Source organism: Marmota marmota, unplaced genomic scaffold (genome assembly GCF_001458135.2).
Source record: "Marmota marmota marmota unplaced genomic scaffold, marMar, whole genome shotgun sequence".
Lineage (NCBI taxonomy): Eukaryota > Metazoa > Chordata > Mammalia > Rodentia > Sciuridae > Marmota > Marmota marmota.
The window spans coordinates 60,444,035-60,450,835 of NW_025999842.1; the positions used below are offsets into that span (position 1 = coordinate 60,444,035).

Sequence of the window (6,801 nt, forward strand, 5' to 3'; positions counted from 1 at the left end):
AAGGAAAAATATCACTTATGGAAATATTAACCTGTTATCTTAGCTAATATTTTTGGCATATATTTAGCAATATACTATTTAGTAAAAACCTTTTAATCTTTGTTTATACAAATAAAAGCATGCTAATTTGCATTAAATATTTTAAAATAACACTATTTTATAGTTTGAGACTTAAGTGCACCCAAAGGCTCATATGTTCATCACCAGCTTATGGCACTATTGGGAGGTGACAGAATTATTACCAAGTGGAACAAAGCAGGCACCTTTACAGGTAAATTCCTACATTAATGCAACTTCATAGTGTTCATTCCTTTTGGTTCTCCTTAAACTTTCTGAATAAAATTATGAAGAACTAGCAAGATCCCTAAGCCTCTCTAACTCTTTTAGGCTCCGAGGGTAAACTTTGCTCATTGCACTATGAGCAATGCCGTGAACTGAGCATGCCCCAAAGCATTCGTCTCTGATAACTTAATCTTTTGGACATTTGCCCTATGACCTTGAGCTAAGCATACCCAGAAATGTGTCTGTCATCTTTCCTTCTTGAACTATGACCTTAAACTGAGCATGCTCAGCGGCTGTTCCTGAGTTTATTATTATATGAGTATATATAAGGTTCCCTGAAAAAATCCCCATGCTTCCATTTCTCAAGATCCTTGCTTTATAACTCCAGTGCTCTCCTTACTTGCTGCAGGTAATAATTTTTCTCTATTCTTCTAGGTTTCAGTCATGCTCATTGACTTCACACTCAACAAGAAGAGAAACCTCTGCACACAAAAATCTTTAGGATGCAGGACTTTGTGGAAGGAAATTAGGTCACTGGGGACATGCCATTGAAGGGGATATTGGGATCCTGCCCTTTCACTTCTTTCTCTTTGCTTCTTGACTGCTGTAAAGGAAATAGGCCTCCTTCACCACATACTCCTGCCATGATGTTCTTGGGCACCACAGGCCTAAACAGTGGAACCATGTGAAATAGACTGAAAACTTTGAAACTCTAAACCAATATAAATATTAAAGTTGATTTCCTTTTCAAGTTGATTTTTCTCAGATATTTGGTCACAGTGACAGAAGCTAACATAGAAAATTAAATGGGTATCAACAAATGGAGCCAGTTTTGTTATTATGCCTGATAGTATGGCTGAGAAGCATGTGTAATTTGTTTGTGAAAATGTTAGAGAGCAATTCAGTTTTTATTTTTTTAATAAAATTATTTTCAATAAATAAATAAGTAAATAAATAAAATTGTTTTCTTTGATTCCCTTGGAAGATTTTTTTAAAAGGTATTTCCAACTTTATCCTGTCCGAACCTTTTCCCTAATCACCCCCCACTCCACCATTTTTGTCTACCTCTTGCATATGATATTCTAAATTCTAAAGATAGCCCTCTATAATGCTCTCTTTTCCTGAACTCAAAGATAACACTTCTATTGGAAAATAAAATGCGAATATTGGCCCCAGGAGGTTGAACTTCCCTTTGGTGTAATGAAGAGGTGGCAGGCAGTTGCAGACAGAGGCTGTTGTGCTCTTGGAAGATGACCTCCCCATTGATTTCGTGCCTTTTGTCCCACTCTTTTACCTTTTTTCTCTCATAAAAGCTGTTCATGTCTCTGAACCCTACAGCCCCCAAAATATAGAGACTTGAGGGAAAAAAAATGCTCTCCTCTATCTTCCTCGGGGATGGCTAGCTTTGAATAAGCCTGTTTTCCATCAACAACTTCTGTCTCCTGAACTTTGGTTGAGCAGCAGGCAGTAGGTAGAAGCTGAGTTCATGAGATCTTATATGGAAACAAAGACTTTATTTGTTACCATAAGTCTGTCCAAGGAGGATTCCCTAGAGGCAGATCAGGCCTCTAATCAGGCCTCCCAGGCTCTTGATACATTGCAGAAAAGAATTTAAGGGCCTGTCAACATGTAGTATGGCAAGAGATTTATTGTAAAGGGACAGTATACTTTCAAGTATGAGAGTGCAGGCAATCACAGAGAGAGTGAATAGCTCCATCTTAATTTGGAGTTTAATATGTATAGAATAGATAAGGGGCTGGACTAGAAGTGGAGTCAGGACAGGATTATGCAATTTGTGACAGTTTTCTTTGTGCTTGCACATTGCCCTTTCATGTTCTAATAATGCTGCTTCCTATATTGCATCTCTCATTAGTATCTTCAGTCTCCACCTGGGGATGAGTGTCTTACTATTACAATGGCTTGATTACCAAAGCCTTTGATGTGTATTCTCACTAAGGAGTGATTCCTTCAGAGACTTTATTCTTATATTCCAGTTTCATTGCTTTTTCATCCCACTGTCAAGCTGCAGTCAAGGACACAGGGGCCAGGAGAAGGGCAGGGTTTCTGGTGAGTTATTTACCCAATGGTTGATGGGAATTTCATGTATTCTAAAGTTTCATGGGTATTTTCTCTTTCAAGACTCAGATTTTTCTCTGTAATCCTAAATTCTTATCTCACATTGGGAATTGGATTAGAGACCATCTGTGTTATACTCTGGCAAATACAAAACAAAACAAAAACCTTGTCTACATTTGGTGCATGCCCTGAGACTTTGTAGGAGGTTGAGTTTAAAGTTATGGCAATATTTTGTCTGGTGTAGAAAATCTTGAGGCATCACAGTATTCAGACTGTGGTATGGGAATTGCTGGATGCTTTTAACCAGATTTGCAGTGAAAATCAGGAGTAAAGAGCAGGACAGGAAGATTTGAAAAACCTACATTTTGACCAGAAAAGAAGTGCATGTGAGGTTCTGTCCAAGGGGAATGAAGTTGCTAAAGAAGCCATGGCCATTAAAAACAAACCAAGTAGCATTTTTGTATGTTTTTGTTTAACTTGTGGACAAAGACAAATAGCTGCAAAAAATAATTCTCTTTTATAACCCAGAACTCATTGTTCAATTTAAGTTTTGATACATATCAGCACAGATACTATTACTGAGACAATTTAAAGTTATGGGGATCAACAAGCAGAAAGGTATCCATATTTACTGCAGATCTGTACTATTTCTCATTTTGATAGGTTAGGAATGAATATGATTTGAGCTTGTTCATATTTAGAGAAACTGTCAGCAATTAAGAACCAGGAAGATCCATCTACCCTAACAGTGATCCTAGAGTCAATCTTGAAGAAATTAGATACCAAATATCCTAGATGGAGCATCCTGAAGTCATCACCACTATGTCCATAATTCAAATGGAAATAAAAGAAGGAATTATAGGATGATGGTACATCTGTTCTTTTAAAGCATCAGTTCTTTCAAAAGGGGCTCTCTTGAAGATAAATCTTGAACTTCAGCTTTAGAGGAACAAAGGTGACCTTGATAAACAGTGAAAAACTTACACGTAAAAATTTCTTTAAAAAAAAGATTTATTGACTTTAAATAATCTTGTCTAATGTTAAGCATTAAAAAAAGAAACCCAACAACAACTTTTACATTGTTTGTAGAAAGTTAGCATATATTTTTGACTCAAAGTTTCTCTATTTTTTATGTGAAAGGGAAAAATATAATTTTAGGGAAAAAAAAGAAAAGAAGAAGTCAAGTACTTTGTACTGAACCATAAAAAATATCCCTTGAAATGATCTCAAGAATCTGAAAGATCCCACCCATGAGGCTGAAGAATATATAAGTGTAAACTTATTTCAAGGACTTATCTTTTTGGAAGAGAGCCTTGGGGCACCCTTTTCTCACAGGACATCCTAAAGAATTGTTTCCCTGAGATTAGTTTCATGTGTTCAGCTGTCAAGGCACTCAGAGGACATTGAAGCCATGGTTCAAGTGATTCCTGGTATAGCTTGTGTCAAAAGCAGATCTTGGCATCATCCACACGATGCCAGTTTTACAGGTATGAAGAATGATTTAGTGGTGTCATGGAGATGTCTATCAAGATTTCAAAGGAAAGCCTGGGAGGCCAGCCACATGTTGTGGGGTTGGATTCCCTGAAAGTAGACCCTGAAAGGGTGATTCATAGAACCATGAGAGTGAAGCAGAAGCTGTAATGAAGACCCCAGAAAGATAGAGATGCCAGGAATATGGAACACCTGGTAAAGAGAGCTGCAGGAAGCAAGCAGCCCAAAAGCAAGGCCAACCAAGTCAGAGGGATGAGGCTGACAAAGGTCTTTGAAGTTCACATCATAATGTGTACCTCAGATACTGGCCATGAGTTGTAGGATTTAATGTCTCCACTGTTTCATTTTTATCTTGCATGGATCTGATTCCTCTGGACTATTTTCCTTTTCCTCCCTTTTATATGGAAACATTTCCCCTATATTGTATCTTAGAACTGTGTTAATTTGTTTACAGCGAAGAGTTTGCCTTGAGTCTTAGAGGTCCCTTTGGACTTGGACTTTTGTGAAATGAAGAATATTTGAGATTGGAGTAAATCTTGGGGAAGGATTCTGCAATATGAGAGGGACATGAGCTTTTAGAAGCCAGGAGCAGATTGTTATAGTTCGAGTTTTGAATGTACCCCAAAGGCATATGTGTTGAAGGCTTGGTCCCCAGTCCCTGGCATTTGATCAGGAGGTGGTAGAATCTTTAGCAGGTAGAGCCTAATGCAAGGAAATAGGTCATTTGGGGTACAATTTTGAAATGGATGTTCAGACCCTAGCCTCCTCTTTTCATTCTTTTTGCTGCTAGCCACCATGAGGTGAAGAGCCCTACTCTACCACATGCTCTCATGATAACAAACTTGGTGTCACAGACCCAAAGCAAGGGAATGAAATGACCATGGACTGAAGCCACTGGAACCATAATGAAGCAGACCAGGTTACCCACACACATACACACCAAAGACCCCAGAAAGATTTTTACTAAGGGAATCAACAGGATATCAGCAAAGACTTCTACAGAGGTCATTGTGGTTGGTAGCTTCCTCTTTTGGGTAAATTCCAGGTTTGCAGAAAAACAAACTTGTTAATCCTCTGCCTAGCCTAAAAATATGGAACGAGTGGTAACTGTTATGACTCCACCCACTGTCATATAGCCACTGCACTGAGAATAAATCTAAAAGAATTTCCAGATTCATGGTCCAGAGAATTTTAGGCAATAGCTCTCTGGACCACTGTAGATAATAAACCTGCTAATTTGGGTGTCTGGCCTCATGGGTCCTACATCAATAAGCCAAAACAGTTCTTTGCTCCTTTTAAGCTAATTCTCTCAGGTATTTTGTCACAGTGGAAAAAAAAAGTGACTAACAGTCCATTTTATCTATTTGTCTATAATTATATCTATATAAATATCTATATTTATACCTAAATATTTTAAAATATGTTTATGTTTATATCTATAAAAATGTAAATGTTTTTCAGTAATATATTGTAATCATCTTTTTGCATTAAAATGTAATATGACATTAAAATTTTTAATGAATGATCATAAAATATTCCAAGTAATGTTACATTATAAATAATTCAACCAATTCCCTATTGCTTAATATTTTAGCTAGATATTAGTTGATACAGGCTGGGTTATGTTGTAATAACAAATACGTACTGAATTTTAGTAGCTTTAAACAACGAAGTTTATTTCTTGTCATGCAATGTATGCTTGTCATGTATGGTGCCCCACATTGACAGCACTCTGGGACATTTGCTAACATAGCAACCTCAACATTTTTTCTGCTTGCCATGAGAGGAGAAATATTTTATTACACAGGTAACCTGTATTCTGCTTCTCACACCCCCTTAGACAATGTTACCATGGAACCTGAACTAGAAGGCAAAGAAGTACAATTCTACCATGTATTCAAAACTGAGATGAAATTGTTAAAAAAATAAGTTAAAAATGAATAAGAAACATGAATAAGAGTTGAACCACTTATGACAGATGTATTTTAAAGGAAAACTCAAGTTCGAAAGTGCTCTGAGTCTGGTACAAGGACAATTAGCGACTGAAGGGCTGTGTTAAAATTCACATATGTAATGTGACAGGGGCTGAGAAGTAGCTTCACTCGCAGCACAGGCTGGGGAAGGAAAACTAGATCAGGCCCTATCTATGTTTCCTTTTAAATTATTTTCCCCACACACTTAAATTTTCTCATTGCTCCAATTTTTCTAGAAACATTATCACCAGAGAAAATTACGTAATTCATAAATCATAGCCTGAGCTTTGTTTCATGAGTATTAAATCAGCCTTCAACCTCTGGGTGCATAATTTCCAACTTTTTGATTATACTTAATTACAGCAATAAAAATACTCTTCCTTTAGGGTGTTAAATTTAACACATTTTCCTTCCTCCTGAAAAATTCTATTTTCAGAAGAAAAACAACAAAAAATTAATAATATTTATCAAAATCCTCAAATTGAGCTGCCTTAGCCTGAAAGATGTTTATTTAAATAGATAAACTTGTAATTTCAGTTATTGATCCATATTTTTATATATGTATATTACATTTTGTATATATTCCATATGTACACACAAACACAGAGAAACTCATTCACTTACCATGGGGTTACATTTTAATAAACCCATTGTAAGTTTAAAATATCTTTAAGCAAAAATTGCATTTCATACATTTAACCTACCAAACATAATTTACTCTAGCCTACCTTCATTAAGTATGTTCAAAATACTTGCATTAGCCTGCAGTTGGGCAGAATAGCTAACGCAAAGCTTATTTTATAAAAAGTTGTTTACTTTCTTATGTAACTTATTGAATTCTGCGCTGAAATGGAAAACAGAATGGTTATATGGGTAAACCTTCCCACAATCATCAAGTTGAAAAATCCTAAATCAACTCATTGTAAACAGAGGACCATCTGTATATATTCTGAGCTTTCTAAGAGAGCTGCCTTATGCT

The 6,801-nt window shown here is 36.4% G+C and overlaps 1 non-coding gene across 1 annotated transcript; it reads left to right on the plus strand.

Annotated features, from left to right (window-relative positions):
* Positions 1-2,809: 2,809 nt before the first annotated feature.
* LOC125616081 lies at positions 2,810-2,932 on the plus strand. The gene has a single exon (XR_007346697.1). It is a non-coding gene; the product is annotated as a small nucleolar RNA SNORA40 (small nucleolar RNA).
* Positions 2,933-6,801: the final 3,869 nt, after the last annotated feature.